The following is a 19,986-nucleotide window of genomic DNA, read 5'->3' as shown; positions in this document are numbered from 1 at the left end:
CAGATATGTCTTATGGTGACGATGTGACGATGGGACAGGAAAGGCCTAGGAGTGGGAAGGAAGCGGCCGTGGCCTTAATTAAGGTTCAGCCCCAGCATTTGCATGTTGTGAAAATGGGAAACCGTGGAAAATCATCTTCAGGGTTGCCGACAGTGGGGTTCGAACCCACTGTCTCCCCGATGTAATCTCACAGCTGCGCGCCCCTAAGCACTCCGCCAACTTTTTCGATATACAAAATATTATTCGCATCCGCACTTCCTTCATCTGCGCATCTACGAACGGTTATCCGCAGATATTGCAACTATTGAACTGCAGGTATATTACATCCAAGGTATCGAAACAGATATATCCGTTAACATAATAAGTTACAACAGGTCTGATACCTGTCTACAGTCACAGGTTTATGAGCGACAACTACCGACTTCCTTCTTTCCACTAATTACGGGCAGAAGCCAGTTAGGTTTAGGTCAGTTTTACGGTTTATGGTCTCATGGCTCTTTATATATCACCTTCCTCTCATTCCATTGTCAAGAGTCACCTCACCACAAGCAAAAGAGAGTATACCTGAGTGAAAAATCAATGAACATTATTTAGAAATTATTAGCAAAATTATCCGCACTACCATACAGTTTGTATCTGCCAAAACACTAACTTCGCGGAATCCGCATCCGTGGAGGGATCTAGTTATAACTACTCACAGGGCACACGTGATCCTGTTGGCTGCTATGAAATAATGCCTGAACCAGAGATCCCGAAATGTCACTTGTATACCAAAACGGATTGGTTTTTAAGTTTTAAAGTAATTGTGGAACAGGTTTTCAAGTACAAAATATTTGATCTGGGATTGTAATATTTTATTAATCACGGGATAAGGCTTGAAAAGTGACCTCCATAGTTTTTTTACAATTTGCTTTTCGTCGCACCGATACAGATAGGTCTTATGGTGACGATGGGATAGGAAAGGCCAAGGAGTGGGAAGGAAGCGGCCGTGGCTTTAATTAAGGTACAGACCCAGAAATTTTCTGGTATGAAAATGGGAAACCACGAGCACGAGCACGAGCAACTCACCCAGTGACGTCCATTTTTTTCTTCTTTTTTGCTTTACCTCGCACCAACAGATATGTCTTACGGCGACGATGGGATGGGAAAGGCCTAGGAATTGGAAGGAAGCGGCCGTGGCCTTAATTAAGGTACAGCCCCGGCATTTGCCTGGTATGAAAATGGGAAACCACGGAAAACCATCTTCAGGGCTGCCGACAGTGGGGCTGGAACCCACTATCTCCCGATTACTGGATACTGGTCGCACTTAAGCGACTGCAGCTATCGAGCTCGGTGACGTCCATTTCAGGCCCAAAGCTACATGAGATACAATCCGTAGTTTTCACATAAGGCATAAATGTGACAACTACATATATTCAAAAATAAGGTAGCCTACTGTACATATCCCATTTTCTGCAAATTAAACTATGAGTTATTTTTCATGTCTTACAACCATGTATGAATACTCCTTACAGCCATTTCTTAGTACAGGGTCAGGAATGAGGTGAGATGAATGTGTGTGACCTGTTTTACGGCTAGGTGCCCTTTCTGACACGAAACTCAGTTGAGGAGTTAATGCAGATGAATGATGGCGAATGAAATTGAGTAAGGGGGTGGAAGGAATCGTCTGTGGCCTATGAATAGGAAATGTTCAGGCATTTGCCAGGAGGTGAAAATGGGAAACCACAGAAAACCATTGTCAGGGACAACTGACAGTGGGGTTTGAACCCACAAGTCTCCCGAATGTAGAGCTTGGTTCCATAGCTTGGTATAGGTCATGCTACCGTATTTTCATTAAATTCATTTAGGCATACATTATGATTTCCTTTTATAGGTGTGCACAGTGACTACTATGCACATATGCAAATACTGTCCATATGCACATGCATTTAAAGTACGAAAAACGTGAAATTAGGCAATTTTCTCAATTGCGCCATAACTTAAAGGGCTATAGTGCCAGGAAAAGCCTCAAATTGTGAGTCCTGGATAGCTCTATCAAACAAAAATCAAATTTCGAAAATCACTTCCGGCCTAAATGCAGTTCCGGAAAAACAGCCTAAAATCGCTTGTTTCTTTACTCGTTTTCTTCTTGATTCAAATCCTAGCAAAATTAACTTATTTGCATAATTATTTCTTTAATGTGTTCCTTGGTTCAATACCCTCAGACGATTTTTTGATTATTTGTTAAATGTCCACACCCAATGTAGTTATAACGGCTTAATTGAAACTCTGCATTGACTCACATTAGCGCTCGTAGTGGGCTTAACTGAAACAATCCATTGACTCACATTAGCGTTCGTAGTGGTAGAAAAAAAAGCAAACTGCTAATCTAATCGACCGGATAACGATGATTAATTAAGAAAAATATTGTCATTTTTAGGAATAAATAAAAAATATATTTTCATACTCTATTATATTCTACTTGCCTAAAATTCGTAGCCCATATCCCTGAGGTGTTTTCAACATTGAGTTGCTTGCCTGAAGGGATAGAACTGTGTATTTTTATTTTCCTGTTCAGATGTATAGGAATCGTTCATGTTATTTACAAAGGCTTTAGTGCGTACTCCAAAGTATTTATGGGCCAACATGAAAAAACAATTGTCACATATACCATTTACACTAATATTTCAGCTCATATACTTCTTTACTTTCGGGAAATCTGTAGAAATATTTTGACGCATTGTAATTATTACAATCATTTACAGCGCAAATTCTGTCTCGTCCAGCCATTTTTTCCTTAAAATAATTAAAAATTATTCACTTTTGACATTGTATTGCTTCACAGCTGTTGATGCCCGGTTGTTAATGTACACTCCGGGCCACCAGAATGAGTTCACAGTCGCTTGTTCAAGTTTTCACTCCCGCCTTCCACTTTTATATTTGTAACCTATTTAAAATTCTTTCTTTCTTTCTTTCTTTCTTTCTTTCTTTCTTTCTTTCTTAATCCGTTTACCCTCCAGATTTAGTTTCTCCCACCTCTTTCGCCTCAAGAGCAGTGTCCTGGAGCGTGACACTTTGGGTCTGGGATACAGCTGTGGAGGAGGACCAGTACCTCGCCCAGGTGGCCTCAACTACTATGCTAAACAAGGGACTTGTGGGGGGTGGTAAGATTGCAAGGAATAGACAAGGAAGCGGCCGTGGACTTAAGTTACAGGTAGTAGCCATCCCGGCATTTGCCTGGAGGAGAAATGGGAAACCACGGAAAACCACTTCGAGGATGGCTGAGGAGGCAACCGAACACCCCTCTACTCAGTTGACCTCTCGAGGCTGTATGGACCCCGTTCCAACCCTCGTACCACTTTTCAAAATTCGTGGCAGAGCCGTGATCTAATTCGGGCGTCCTAGGGTGGCATCTAATCACACTAACCACTACACCACAGAGCTGGACCTAATTGAAATTACTACTGATTATTTCTCGTATGGGAATCCTCTATACAGGCGAAGGTGCTTTCATTACGCCCGGCAAACCACAGACTATCAGACAGAGTATCGCTTGCATATCAGTAAACAATAATGTCATTGCTAATCTCCCTACACTTGTTTCCTGGTCCGGGATTAGGCTGTTATGGGACTTTTCAAACACAGTTTCGTAAATAATATATATTCAAGCCTATACTTTGAAATAATACTCTATCTCTATTAGTGAATATCCTTTGTTATGCAGCTAAAAATATGCGTTGGACTTGGAGACATGCATTTACGCACTTGCTGTTGAATAAACTGCTATGCTTGTAGTGTTGTGATTAACCGTGAAGTATAAATTCTGAACCACAGTGTGGTATGTTGTGAATTAAACGTAGTAAAGTATCATTTTTCCGACGTACATTTATATTCTTCCAAGGTGGCGAATAGCTGGGAGCCTCAGAGCAAAATGTAGTCTTTTACTCATCGGTTTCCGTTGCTTACCTGATGAGGTCGAAGAAATCGCTTGGTTACTGCACTGGCGAGGGAAATTCACAGCTACCGTAGCGGCCCCAGGTCCCTCGAAATCCTCACTGAACTTGACCCCTACAGACAATCTCCTACTTCTACTGTTCAATCTCAATAGACAAGGGGATTGAATTAATTTATGTACAGAGAGTCTTTATATAAAATAACCTGCACAGGTCGAATGCCCTCTAACATTTCTTTTCTTCTGTTGCTGTTCGTTCTTTTCTCGGATATCTGTACTGTCGGTAGATGCAAAATGGGTCTGGGCCCATAAGTGGCCACGGCTGGTCCGTGGTCCAATAGCACTGCATTCTGACCGACCAACCGAGCAGAGGAGGGGTGGCCACGGTTCTACCGTGACTCTACGCCTCTGCATTCGGGAGACGGGATATGGCTGCTCCCAACCGTCGGCTGTCCTGAGAGTGGTTTTCTGTGGTTTTACATTCTCCTGCACTAAGGCGAATGCCGGGACAGTTCCTAATATAGGCCACGGCCATCAACCACTTCACCTTCTCCTTCACCGTAACAAATCTCCCGGCCTGAGAGACGACGTCACTGTCTAAGAGGCCCGCCTCCCCCCTTCAGGGGAGGAATGAAAACATTTTAGTAGTAGTAAATATGTACAATCCGGCTCCATGGCTAAATGGTTAGCGTGCTGGCCTTTGGTCCAGAGGGTCGCGCGTTCGATTCCCGGCCGGGTCGGAGAAGTTAACCTTAAATGGTTAATTCCCTTGGCTCGGGGACTGGGTGTTTGTGCTGTCCCCAACATCCCTGCAACACACACAGCACACATAACACTATCCTCCACCACTATAATACGCAGTTACCTACCCATGGCAGATGCCGCCCACCCTCATCGGAGGGTCTGCCTTACGAGGGCTGCACGCGGCTAGAAATAGCCACACGATATTAATTAGTATATGTGCATATTATGGAAAAGTATCAAGTACGGCTGTTCCATTCCTTTACGCCCTTCCCAATCAATTAAAATTTACCCCTGTCTAATTATTTGTACCTGTGGTCAGCCTTGCCGATATAATTATTTTCCAAATGAAGCCTCTCACGGATTTCCCCTTTCTTTCCTTATGTGAAGATAAGGGGCACAAATATTTTTCTCTGTCTATGGACGTCAAATAGCTAAATTCACCCCGTACCTCCTTGCTTAGAGAGCTTCTTAAAGGAGAATTTGTCGACTGTGAATCCTCTGAATGGTGCACCAGCGCGCCCCGGCAGCCATGCTGCACTTCCAACTCCCTGGCCTTCATCTTGTGAATACCAAGTACGACATTAGTTCATTACGAGCTATTCACAGCGGCCCTCCATGCATTAAACTATATCAGAATGAGTTGATGCTCCACGGTAAAGACAGGGATCTACAAGGCTGTTTATTATGCATTTCGACGACCCCTTATCCTCGACCCATTCAGCTATAGTCCACATATGAATAATTCTGAGTTAATTAAAGTAAGGCCGAGGCTCAGATTAAATAGAGTGGAGCTTATTTCCTCCCGCGCATATTCTCTGCCTCAAGAAACGTTGGAATTTACATTTCCCCAACTTCCAGGAGAGGTTATCGTGCTTTAGCTCCCGACAAAGACCAACAGATCAGTTATTTACCGAGGTTTCGTCTTCATACTTAAGACTCAGGGTTCGACGCAGTTAAAAATGAAATCTATAAAATTAAAATTGTAGGGGGTACACTATCTGTAAATTTGTTTATCTTTGAAAATTTTTGAGGTATTGATCCGGCTTAGATTTTTATCTTCCGTGTTTGCTTGTTTGTTTGTTTGTTTGTTTTTTGTTACATCACTAGAATACGACTGAATGTACTTATGCCAAACTTCATACTTCAAATCCAGTCATCCAGGAGCAAGTTTTGATATTTTTTTAATTTTAAAATTCACTAATAATAATAATTTCGTGTGGCTATTTCTAGCCGAGTGCAGCCCTTGTAAGGCAGACCCTCCGATGAGGGTGGGCGGCATCTGCCATGTGTAGGTAACTGCGTTTTATTGTGGTGGAGAATAGTGTTATGTGTGGTGTGTGAGTTGCAGGAATGTTGGGGACAACACAAACACCCAGCCCCCGGACCATTGGAATTAACCAATGAAGGTTAAAATCCCCGACCCGGCCGGGAATCGAACCCGGGACCCTCTGGACCGAAGGCCAGTACGCTGACCATTCAGCCAACGAGTCGGACAAAATTCACTTAATAGACTGGGAGTTCCTAGGATGACCAAGCGATGGTGGTGGTGGTAGTGGTGGTGATTATTGTTTTAAGAGGAAGTACATCTAGGTAACTATCCTCTATATAACACTAATCAGAGAGAAAAAGTGCAATGGATCCGACACTTCGAAAAATGGAGATATCAGCTAATATTTCCAATCTTCAAAGGGTCGACCCTCCTTCCTTTTTTTCTGCTGATTATAGTTAATACTGAGGAGGGGGGAATTACTAGGTTGTACTTCCCCTTAAGAAAACAATCACCACTACCACAATTTTAGTTAAACCCAGTTGCGCGACATGTTCATAAGAAGAAAATTTCGATGTTGTCATACACGTCCCCAATCCGGCGTTTACCCATAAGATGTTTTAGCAAGTGAGATTGAATTATTATTATTATTATTATTATTATTATTATTATTATTATTATTATTATTATTATTATTTGAATGTTGGTTAAGGTTTCCGCCTATCAAATTGTTATAACATGAACTTTTATCTGTTGCCTTGACCTCAATAGACACTTGAAAATAATAATAATAATAATAATAATAATAATAATAATAATAATAATAATAATAATAATAATAATAATAATAATATGTACAATAAATCTGTCCGCCTCTGTAGCGTAACGGTCTATTAGAAGCCATTCTCTGAGGCGCGGGTTCGATTCCCGGTACTGCCAGAGGTTTAGGAATGACAGGAGGGCTGGTATGTGGTTGAAATGGTACATACAGTTCACCTCCATTGGGGCTGTGCCTGAAAAGAGCTGCAACACCTCGGGATGAGGACACGAGTTTACTTCACTATCACTATCACTATCAGCCATATTCAATCGTTTTTACGATGTGGCCTCTTTAAGTCCGAAGCAAGGTAGGTTTTCATGAGGTCTCTCCATTTGGGACGGTCTTGAGCGATGTTCTGCCAATTGATCCCAGTAATCTTCCGGATGTCTTTATCCCATCTGTCCGGTGGTCTTCCCCTTGGTCTGAGATGGTCTTTCGGACACCACTCAAGCACAAGCTTTGTCCACCTACCATCAGTTCTCCGAGCAACATGGCCTGCCCACTGCCATTTTAGGGTAAATACCCTTTCTAAAATGTCACTGATCTTTGTGACTGACCTGATGTAATCTGCTCTCTTCCTGTCTTTCTTCGTCAAGCCTAGCATGAACCGTTCCATAGCTCTTTGGGTTGTTCTGAGTTTTTGCTTTACAAACTCGCTCAATGTCCAGGTTTCACAACCGTAAGTCAGTACGGGGAGAACACTGTGGTCAAAGACTATCTTCTTTAGGTGGGGTGGCATGTTGGATTTGAAGACTGAAGAATTTCTTCCGTAGGCTTGCCATCCTAGTTTGATACGTCGGAAGATTTCCGGTCTTAAGTCCCCTTTCATGTTTACAAGTTGCCCAAGATAGACAAATTCATTGACCTGTTGTAATCTGGTGTTTCCCACATGCAGCTTTCCTGCTGGGGCCCATTTGTTAAGCATTACTTTGGTTTTAGAAAGGTTCATGGATAGTCCCACTTTTTGACAGGCTGAGACAAGATCTTGTATTAGAGTTTGTAGTTCATCGATGTCGTTGGCCAAAAGTGTAATGTCGTCTGCAAACCTTAAATTGTTCAGCCTTTTCCCATTGATTTTGATTCCTGTGCTTTGCCAGTTGATTTTTGACATGGCCATTTCTAATACGGCTGAGAACAGCTTGGGAGATATGGGGTCGCCTAGCTTAACACCTCTTTGAATGGGAAAATCCACAGCCTGTTTCCATCATTCGACCGGGTCAGGGATGGAGTGAATAAAGCCCCCCATCTAGCGCCGAGGATAGAAATTATGCCGGCTGCCCAAGCCTGTCGCATTCCCCTAGGGCAATGATTACTGAATTACAGATGAAATGAAATGAAATGAAATGAAATGATAGTGGAGAGTGTTTTTGGAATGAAAGATGACAGGGAAAACCGGAGTACCCGGAGAAAAACCTGAACCGCTTCCGCTTTGTCCAGCACAAATCTCACATGGAGTGACCGGGATTTGAACCATGGAACCCAGCGGTGAGAGACCAGCGCGCTTCCGCCTAAGCCACGAGGCTGTTTAGTTACTTTGCTATTAACAATAAATCTGTCCAAATTAATATTGCTTCTGATCTTAAAGATATTCATGTGCATACCTACCATTAGGTTTGTAGACTATAACTTCTTTTCAACTCCCTCTGATTCTTCTTAGGATAAGTGATGCATATGCTAAGAGAGTTCTCTGTCCAGAAGATGTACGTCCGGACCTGGTAAATGGGAATCCAATAAATTATCATAATCATATGGCGATGAGGAGCAGAGGTGAGCGTACACAGTAATTTGTCTGTATGTTTTACTGGCGATCGCAAGCAGGCCTACTCTTCTTGCAACATAATCTCAAGCAAAATGTTTTAGAAGAGCTGGCCATCTATCAAATAGGTATCAAATGGTTGATTTTTCTTTGTCTTTGTCATGTATGGCCCAAGATGTCAGGACGAGCTATCGGCGTCAAACTTGTCTGCCCTGATAGTTTCACTTGCACTCCGCAGATGGCATCCAAGAACACATTTCTGATGCCGATAGCTCACACTGAGTCCTATGACAAGAACAAGGAAAAATTGACCATTTTAATGTTGGTTTGAAAAATACCGCACAAAAGTCGGTGCCGCATTTTTTTTTTTTTTTTTTCGGAATTTTTATATTTATACTAAAATGAGCCCCAACTATTTCTAAGTCTATAAAAGAATCTTGGTGGTGATAGTTGAAACCAATTAGAGTACAAAGTACATAATATTTCCATAAATGTTGACTTTCTGATGTGACCTTCCAACAGTTAAAAATGTATAACTTATACACTACTTGGCGTAAATCACTGAAATCAGGCGACGTATACCATAATAGATGCGAGAGCTCAGGAAAAAATACAGAGGTCTAGTAGCACAATTTTATGTTCGAGATGGAACTTCATAACTTTTTAATGTGGTCCTAAACGTTTGACCGGCGTTGCAGATGAAACTGTAAAAATATATTTAAGTACCAACAAAGTCCAAAGGCATCACACAGAACAGCTACAGACGAGATATATGCAAACACCACTTCAGTCATTTTAACACTATTTTTGTATTAACTTGTGAAATCCTTACATCAAATGTTCCACTTTTATAATACCATAAATCTTTCTTGTTGAAAAGACTACATTAAAATATATATAACGTCAGCTACGATCAACTTGTGCAATTCAATAAAAGTCCGTCAGCTACGATCAACTTGTGCAATTCAATAAAAGTCCGCCATTCTTTGACACAATGCATGAAGCTAATTTAAATGTGGTATTAATCCCACCCAGTCCATGTATACAATCAATAACGTGTGTAATATTTTGACACTATTGTGTTATCTGCATGATTTTTCTTGTTTACAAGTTGCTTTACGTCGCACCGATACAGATAGGTCTTACGGCGACGATGGGACAGGAAAGGGTTAGGAGTGAGAAGGAAGCGACCGTGGCCCCAATCAAAACACAGCCCCAGCATCCGCCTGGTGTGAAAATGGGAAACCACGGAAAAACCATCTTCAGGGCTGCCGACAGTGTGATTCGAACCCACTATCTCCCGAATACTGGATACTGGCCGCACTTAAGAGACTACAGCTATCGAGCTCGGTGATTAATTTATTTTATAAAGCCACTGATATTGTATTAAATCTGGGCAATCCACTGATGGTTTTATACTGGAGCACAAAGACGTCATTCTAATAAGAATTTTTAATACAAATAAAACGTATAAACAAATTACTTAAGTGGCATTTGTAAGAAAGCTTCTCATACACTGCCCTTCTGGAGAAGCATAACAATTGGTATTTTGGTAGGAATCTCAGTTAAATTTCACGCTGAATACGATTACCACATAATTTCCAATATCTATTGATTGACTAGTATTCCATGAACATTATTGAAGGAGACGCAACAATGAAAAACAACAGAATGCCACCAATTATGAGTGCTCCCACACATTTCTTATTCATTTCGCGCCAATTATGAAAAAAACGTTATTTCAGCAGTGTATTGCTTCTTGTACCTTTGACGATGATGGACCCATATCTGAGCATCAAGGGAAGGGTTTGGGTGCCATAGAAATCTGATCAACATGCCCCGAAGACCCGTAAACTCGGTGGAATGCAATAGCATTGGTGAATGGCGGCCGTAGCTACCGCTGTGTAGTAGAGGTTTTGAATACGTCTCCTACAAGCATTCATCGAGCTTTGAAACGTTTTCAAAATGATAGGAAACCTGGTTCATACGGCCCTAGAATCACTTTTGCCTTGCAAGATCGCTTTCTGAGGCTACAAATGTTGAGGAACCGACATCTTACAGCGGTTGAGGCTCGGAGTAGTCTGATGCAGGTCCATGACGTAGCTGCTAGTGAAATAACAATTCAGAGGGAGGCTCCATGAGACAAAATTAGTCTCCAGAAAACCAGCAATTCTGCCACAGCTCCGGGGAGACCGTCTTCATTTTGCGCAGGTCCATGAACATTGGACTGAGTATCAGTGGGGACAAGTTCTCTTCAGTCACTAGTCCAGATTCAACCTGAGGTCACCTGATGGAAGAGACAGGATGTGGAGAAGGGCAGGGGAACTCTTTCTCCCTCTGTACCTTCACCGAGATTACCCTGTTTGGAGGATGTCCCGTGATGGTGTGGGCTGGCGTAACTCAGACAACTGTACCGATCTTGTACTCATTGAGAACGGCTCCCTCACCGGACACAGACTTTAAGGAGATTCCCATCAATCACGTAATACCATTTGAAATCGCTTTCGACAAAAACTTCTGCTCGTATACGATAATGCAAGACCTAATTGCTGTTCAGTGTGTCACGGAGTTTCCTCGGGAAGTCAACACTACCACCCTGGGCTAGCCAACCAGGAGTCCAGATCTCATCCCTATTGAGCACGTTATTGGTCGTCGCATTTTCTTTCAGAATACGAAAACACTAATCAAATTTATTTAAAGGATCTTGAAATGCTTCCTGGACGATTTTAAACGATCCTACAAGGTTCGACCAAGACTCTAAAATAAATGAGCTTCTAAGAAGTGTTGCAGTTCATTTTCATTTGTTTCAGAAAGGATGCTTTTCCTCATTTTAATCGACCATCCATGGGACAGTAGACTCTGTGCTAAAACACTCGTATCAACAATCAGACACCACCTATATTCCACAAAAAGACTGTATAAAATGTCAATAAAAGAAATCCAACAAAGAAACCTCATCACCGAGCAAGTTGGCCGAGTGGATAGGGCTGCGCATCTGTGAGCTTGCATTCGGTAGATACTGGGTTCAAACCCCACTGTTGGAAGAACTGAAGATCGTTTTCTGTGATTGCCCATTATCACTCCAGGCAAATGCTGGGCTTTACCTTAATTAAGGCACGCCCGCTTCCTCCCCACTCCTAGCCCTTTTGTAACCAATCGTCGCACTGATACTTATCTGTGTCAGTGCGACATAAGCAGATTGTAAAAAATATATTCGCAAGACGAATAAACACTTCACCCACCAGAAAGAGGCTGCCAGAAATGGCGAAGTATACTCAGTCCACTGAAGTAATAGACTTAATAGTAATCGTATGGCCACAACTACCAAGTGCAGGTATTTTGATTATTTTATTTATTCGTATCAGTAGCACAATATAGATTACAGATGCAAATTAGAACAAATCTATGAAATTACAATATTACATAAACAAAACAGTTATTTACAAAATATCGGCCCAGAATTTAGCCACGTTAACAGCAATGATACTGGCCTGTGCCAGATCAAGTTCTGTGCATTTAACAGGGCACAGAGGGCAATTTATGAGGTGCCTTGTCGTTTGTACCACGCCTCATTCACATAGGGTCTGATCCCCCTTCAGGAGACCTATTTCTTCCGTTCTACTCTGCCAGATGATTCATTAACGTATCTCAGATCGGCGATCTGTAGCTGAGATTAAATTAATTAAGACTGGTAAACACCAAATGTGTCACCAGAGATTTTTTACATGCCGACATCATACGACATGGAGTGTCGAATGGACTTCTCTTCACCATTCAAAAATATGCGGCTACCTCTGTTGGGTTTCAGTCTGCGATATTGGGATCCGGAGGCCATCAATCTACAATTTTAACACTGAAAATGTTTTTGAACTGTATCAAATGGAAAAAGAAAATTTTGGAAATCATATCCGGTCGAAATGTTATCCACGAAAAAACAGTGCATTTCTTAAAACTGAACTTATTCCACAATTATTATCCGAAATTAATTTTAAATATTTCAATAAACAGATTGATCCGTTATTGAAACCATTCCATGCTATATTTGAATTTGGCAAAACTAAGGTCTCCAGTTCGATTTGGCATGTATGATCAGAAAATAACGTTACTACTGGTAGAGTTAGGCAACCAAATAGTTTCCGAAAAATGTTTCTTAGATCACACAGTATAGGGCCCCACTATAGCAAAAGCGATTGATGTTCCTGATGGACAGGACTCTCATTACCTTCTGCATTGGTGTTATGGAACTTCATACACTCATGTTCATAAAAAATAGAACACCTTGAAAGACTAGATACAGGAAGTTCATATTCACAGGACATGTACATTAGTATGTTCTGATTAGCATTTCAGTCGCCCAGGTTCATCATGTATCCTGTTGCCTAGTAGGCACTGGGTCCTCAATGGGCACTGATAACTTGTTCCATGCGTGACGCATATAAGGTCCGAATGGCGTCCTGGAGTATAGCCATCCCTGCTGCATTCACCTTGTTCCACAGTTGGCATTGGATCACAGCGCCGCGCCCGTCGTTTCAACATATCCCACACGTTTTCGATTGGCGACAAGTCCGGTGATCGGGCGGGCCAGGGCAACAGTTTGACATCCTGTGACAACAAGAAGGCACATTTTCGTTCAGCAACATGTGGCCGCGCATTGTCCTCCTGAAATGCGGCGTCTGGGGTGTCATACGGAAAGGGTATGGCTACGGGTCGCAGGATGTCATTCGCGTAGGTCAAACCGGTCACAGTGCCCTGAACACGCACCAACTGTGATTTGTGACTGTATCCAATAGCACCCCACACCATTACACCTTGAGTTGGTGATATATGTCTTGTGCGAATGCAGTCAATGTGATGTCTCTCCCCCCTGTCTGCGGCGAACCAAATGCGGCCATCATTTTCAAACAAACAGAACAAGGATTCGTCCGAAAACACTATCTGCTGCCATTCCTGTCCCCAGTGACGTCGTTCCATACACCATTGCAGTCTAGCATGTTTATGCACATTAGTCAAAGGTAGGCGAAGAAGTGGACGAGGCGCCGGTAACCCAGACTGTAATAAACGGCGACGGGTTGTCACTCGTGATAGTGTATGATGTGTTACACTGTTCCACTGTTGCGCCAGAGCCGAGGAAGATGCAGATCTGCCCTGCAATGCCATTCCAATGAGGTGTCGATCTTCTCGGGAGGTGGTCCGTGTGGTGCGACCAGAACCACCTCGCCGTGTTCTACAGCCATCTGTGAACCATTCTGTACACACCCGTTGCACTGTCGACACACTTCGTCCCACACGAGCAGCAATTTCCCGGATGGATGCATCATGTTCTGTCTTGCCAATAATGCGCCCTCTTTCAAACTCACTCATTTGACGGTACGGTTCTCGCATACGTCTGCGAGGCATCCTGCACGGATGCTCAAGTCACACTGATCCATTATCTTCGTGTTATAGCGACGATAGCCGCAGGCACATTTTACCACCCGGTAGTGTTGCGCCGAGATATCGATGTGGACCTTGAACCTGAGGGCCGACATGGTTTCAATGCTAATCATTTCTTCAGGACATATCAATGCACATGTCCTGTGAATATGAACTTCCTATCTCTAGTCTTTCAATGTGTTCTGGTTTTTATGAATATGTGTGTATTAGTAGGAGGGAAGATCTGTATTAATGTCCTTTGATTTTATGTGATTTCAACTTTGACTTCAGGTCGCATCCCGCTGAGGAAATAGTGATTATTTATTTACACGAGGAGCATCGTTTAACGTATACTAGTAAACACTTGGGGATCAGTGCCCGTAACGGAACGACTCTCGATGTAGTTTTCAGCAAGATGACAGGACTCTAAATAATGTGTATGTACTTGAGCACTCACAGAGCGATAGTTGTGTCGGTACTAAAACAAACAAAAGAAATCGCATGTTGAGGATGTATTAATCACGATGAAACAATCGGCGTTTATGGACATCATTAGTGAGGACTTCGAGAAGCAAGCTAAATCGTTCGAAGAGACAAAAAATGAAATACATCTGACAAAAGATGTATATTTTTATATAACTATAGTAATGAAATGAAATGAAATGTCGTATGGCCTTTAGTGGCAGGATATCCCAGGACGGATTCGGCTCGCCAGGTGCGCGTCGAGATGAGGATGAAATGATGAAGACAATATATACACCTAGCCCCGTGCCAGGGAAATTAACCAATGATGGTTAAAATTCCCAACCTTGCCGGGAATCGAACCCGGGACCCCGGTGACCAAAGGCCAGCACGCTAACCATTTAGCCATGGAGCTGGACATAGTAATAAATATTGCATACATTGTAAGCACTCTCACGGTTTACTTCATGTCGTAAAAGTTCTCTGTTCCAAATTTCGTGAAGGACCATTGTCAATGCTCAGTTGCTTGTCCAAAGGACTAGAAGTGTAGATTTTTTCTTTGATAGTGCTTTAACGTCCCATTAATACCTCGAAGGTTTCCAGTGACGCAATGACAGGAAAATGTTAGTATTGGAAAGCTAACGCTTATGACATTAATTAAGTTACACACCGGGCGAGTTGGCCGTGCGCGTAGAGGCGCGCGGCTGTGAGCTTGCATCCGGGAGATAGTAGGTTCGAATCTCACTATCGGCAGCCCTGAAAATGGTTTTCCGTGGTTTCCCATTTTCACACCAGGCAAATGCTGGGGCTGTACCTTAATTAAGGCCACGGCCGCTTCCTTCCCACTCCTAGCCCTTTCCTGTCCCATCGTCGCCATAAGACCTATCTGTGTCGGTGCGACGTAAAGCATCTAGCAGCAATTAAGTTACAGCCCCAGCACTTGCCTGGTGTTAAAACAGGAAATCACGGAAACTGAGAGTATTTTCAGGGTTGTCAATGGTGGGATTGGAATTCAGCATCTGCCAAATACAAGTAGATCTAGGTAGATAGATCGCACCAAAAGAAGAAGCTGGTGATCAGAAATATTCACCCTCCGAGTGTAAGTAAGAACACTACAAACATCTGCTGCGTCCATTTCTCACCGTCACACTGAACGATCTAAAGTTTCATACCGTTGAAGAGAGTAAGCCCGCTGGCCATAAACTCGTGTTACCGTCTCCAAGTACTGGTAAATACTTGGCAGAGACATTCTGCCACAAGAGCCACGAGCTCAGTATTAACGGTGATATATTACGACCGCAGGTTGTGTTGCTTCGCACCGCACTTACCGTCACTCCAGCAGGTTAAATAGAGCATAAGAAAGACGAAAATGGGAATGGAAAGCACCATCATTCCTGGAAAAACCACATCACTTATCTTTATCCCTATACTAACATTTATGTCTTCAAGTCTGTTCAACCTCTTCTTCCATCATTATTGTATATTGTACTAATCGCGGAGTGTTCGTGTCGCATGCTTTATTCCAGCGTTTTCAACCAGTCGCTCGCGAGCAACATTCTACTCTTTAAATGACATTTAGTGTTCTCTTCAAGTGAGTAAAACAGTTCTCACGTTCTGAGGTCATCCTTTTTTTCAGTTCAAGCTTTCTAATACAAACCGAGAAAATAGTTTTACTGTCCATTCGTCATATTTTACGGGGCGAATTGGCCATGCGGTAAAGGGGGCGCAGCTGCGAGCTTGCATTCGGGAGACAGTGGGTTCGAACCCCATTGTCGGCAGCAGTGAAGATGGTTATCTGTGTTTTCCCATGTTCACATCAGGCAAATGCTGGAACTGTACCTTAATTAAGGCCATGGCCACTTCCTTTCCATTCCTAGCCCATTGTCGCCATAAGACCTGTGTGTGTCGGTGCGACGTAAGGTAAGTAAGGTAAGGGTGTATTCTGACCGAAGGCAGGTTCGAACCTCCGCAGAGGTGTGCCTGAGCCGGAGTTTACGTACGGTAGGGTGGCCAGTTCCTTTCCGCTCCTCCATACCCTTACCCCCCACCAACAGCGCGTGGCAACCCATCCAAATCTTGACCACGCCCAATGTTGATTAACTTCGGAGATCTCACGGGTTCCGGTGTTTCAACACGGCTACGGCCGTTGGCGGTGCGACGTAAAGCAAATTCTAAAATTAAAAACATCTCGTCATATTTTATTGCATACTACTATTTCTGTCCACAGTCAAGAGGGTACAGAAAATGACACTTTACGCTTCAGTACCTATTGTATGCGTCTGAAGAGAAGTTGCGGCTGCTTGTAGGTACGGCACGAGTAGCAGATTCTAGTATACTCATTACTAGAGCTCGGATATTCTTCTTCTTATTGTCCTTCTTAATCTGTTTACTCTCCAGGGTCGGGGGATACAACTGGGGAGGATGACCAGTACCTCGCCCAGGCAGCCTCACCTGCTATGCTGAACAGGGGCCTTGCGAGGATGGGAATATTGGAAAGGATAGGCAAGGAAGAGGGAACGCGGCAGCCGTGGCCTTAAGTTAGGTACCACCCCGGCATTTGTCTGGAAGTGAAGTGGGAAACCACGGAAAACCACTTCCAGGATGGCTGAGGTGGGAATCGAACCCACGTCTACTCAGTTGACCTCCCGAGGCTGAGTGGACCCTGTTCCAGCCGTCGTACCACTCTTCAAATTTCGTGGCAGAGCCGGGTATCGAACCAGGGCGTCCGGGGGTGGTAGCTAATCACACGAATCACTACACCACAGAGGTTGACAAATAGGCATTATAATTACAAAAATTGGGCACTAAAATAATAAAGATTTAATGTAGCTACGTAACACACATCAGCATTACATTTTAGTACTTAACCTTACATCCCCCTGTGGGTGAGGATGATAGAATAACGTCAACGGTATCCCCTGTCTTTCGTAAGAAGAGACGACTGAAAGGTGACCAGGGCCTCTCAACTTGGGGGTGTGGGTTGGCGACCACGGTTCCCCTAGCTGAGTCTGGCGTTGCTCCCACTTACTTGTGTGACGTTCCTCGCTCTTACCCTTCCTGCCCGACCTCCCTTGGCCAATTCTTGTTCTCTTCCTACCTCGACGGTATCAGATTTGCGAGGCTTAGGGAGTCTTTCTTTTTAGCGCTCTTCGTAGTCCTCTTTTTTTAGCCGATGCCTTCATTTTTCGAAACATCGGACCACTTCCACTTTCCTGCTGATTAGTGTTATCAGAGAATAGTTACAAATGTGTTCTTCCTGTCAAAACAATAATCACCACCAGCACTTAATTTTACGTAGCAAAGACGTAATCTGGCAACCCTCATATCATTTATGTAAATTCTACTTTTTTATCTAATAGGCTAAAATGATTTTTCTTTATCTTTTTTCTTTTTTTTTTTTTTGCTTTACGTCGCACCGACACAAATAGGTCTTATGGCGACGATGGGACAGGAAATGGCTAGGAGTGGGAAGGAAGCGGCCGTGGCCTTAATTAAGGTACAGCCCCAGCATTTGCCTGGTGTGAAAATGGGAAACTACGGAAAACCATTTTCAGGGCTGCCGACAGTGGGGTTCGAACATACTATCTCCCGAATACTGGATACTGGCCGCACTTAAGCGACTGCAGCTATCGAGCTCGGTTCTTTATCATTAATACAGTACATTGAGAATATGTGCTTGTCTTTCCATTGATTAATTTTAATACATATATAACAGCAAAAAATATCCATAACAACTTTAAAAAGGCTAAAAAAAGGCATTAAGCTATGAAATACACTACGGAAGCTAAAACAGGGAAAAAAGACCAAATAATAACTGGTCCTACCGTTCCCAAACGTGCGAAAACATGTGTGTCTCTATGTTACACTTCGATATATCGACCTAGATAAAAAAAGGCGCTTTGGATCATCATCATCATCGATCACTACTGAGCTGCATTTAGGGCAGTCGCCCAGGTGGCAGATTCCCTATCTGTTGCGTTCCTAGCCTTTTCTTAAATGATTGCTAGGACTTTGGAAATTTATTGAACATCTCCCGTGGTAAGTTATTCCAATCCCTAACTCCCCTTCCTATAACCGAATATTTGCCCGAATTTGTCCTCTTGAATTCCAACTTTATCTTCCTCTTGTGACGTTTCCTACTTTTAAAGACACCACTCAAACTTATTCGTCTACTAATGTCATTGCACGCCATCTCTCCACTGACAGCTCGGATCATACAACTTAGGCGAGAAGCTCGTCTCCTTTCTCCCAAGTCTTCCCAGCCCAATCTTTGCAACATTATTGTAACGCTACTCTTTTATCGGAAATCATCCAGAACAAATCGAGCTGCTTTTCTTTGGATTTTTTTTTTTCCAGCTTTTGAGTCAAGTAATCCTGGTGAGGGTCGCATACACTGGAATCATACTCTAGTTGGGGTCTTACCAGAGACTTATGTGCCCTCTCCTTTGCATCCTTTTCTTGGCTCTACTCATTACAAACATTAGTCGTGACAGAAGAAACAGATTCATGTTTATTATGCAGTAATTATAACCATAGTAAATGTGTAACTAAAACACAATTACACAACAGCACCTCAATTCGCAAGAGTCTCCGCGGACGGAACAGATGTTTATTGTCAGGCCTTGAGACTTGGGTAGGCGCATGCGTGGCATCTCTTACCCAGTGTCCACACGGCTTCTCGGCAGACGACCATAGTGCTTTCCGTTCAGTTTTATTTTTAAGGCATCTCTGACTGGTTGAACTCTGGTTCGCTTACCAACAGCTTTTCCGATTGGTTCAAATTTTCTCGGGAGTATTGATTTTCTGTACCTAACTCATTATCGTAGTGGAGCCATCAACAAACAACATTTTGTTGTTGTTTTTGTTTGGGTCACCAGTTCATAGACTGGTTTGCTGCAGCTCTCCATGCCACCCTATCCTGTGCTAGCCGTTTCATTTCTACGTAACTACTACATCTTGTATCTGCTCTAATCTGCTTGTCATATTCATACGTTCGTCTAACGCTATAGTTCTTATCGCCTACACTTCCCTCAAATTCAACTGAGCAAGTCCTGGGTGTCTTAAGATGAGGCATATCATTCTACCTCTTCTTACTGTCAAATTTATCCAAATCGACCTCCTCTTAAAAGTATTTCTTCGTTCGTGATTGGTCGAAAATATTCTATTCTCGTTCTTCTGAGCTAGTTATCGGCAAAGTTTCACTTCCATACAATGCCACATGTCCAGCGGCAGTTTGGCCATAAGGACTCCATGGCTAAAGCCCTCACTAATTTGTTTTTCTTATAGGAGAAACAATTGTCGTGTTTGCATATTTCTTTTTCCAGTGATGTTTGAGGTTTATCTTTAATTATTTACATTTCATCGTTGGTACACCCCCTGGTTTTGATTTCATTGCAAGAATGCATTATTGTGGGTATACAAATTCTCTCGAGATTTATCGACTGAACCAAGTTTCACGAGAAATTTAAATTTCCACTACGTGGTCATGACGAAACCTCACAGTAATCGAATCGTGACATCTTCCGAGAATTGTTGTAACTTGTTGATTGTTGAAAACTAAGACGAGTCTTACAAATATCATATTTTGAACTCAG

At 42.8% G+C, this 19,986-nt stretch overlaps 1 protein-coding gene across 1 annotated transcript in view; it reads left to right on the top strand.

Moving 5' to 3' along the window:
- The window catches only part of LOC136876074 (dipeptidase 1), a 535,571-nt gene that overhangs the window by 376,257 nt on the left and 139,328 nt on the right, over positions 1-19,986 (top strand). The window lies entirely within an intron of this gene.

The sequence above is a fragment of the Anabrus simplex genome, chromosome 6, assembly GCF_040414725.1.
Source record: "Anabrus simplex isolate iqAnaSimp1 chromosome 6, ASM4041472v1, whole genome shotgun sequence".
Classification (NCBI taxonomy): domain Eukaryota; kingdom Metazoa; phylum Arthropoda; class Insecta; order Orthoptera; family Tettigoniidae; genus Anabrus; species Anabrus simplex.
Note: the sequence above shows the minus strand (reverse complement) of the source record. Positions and strands in the feature narration are given on the sequence as shown.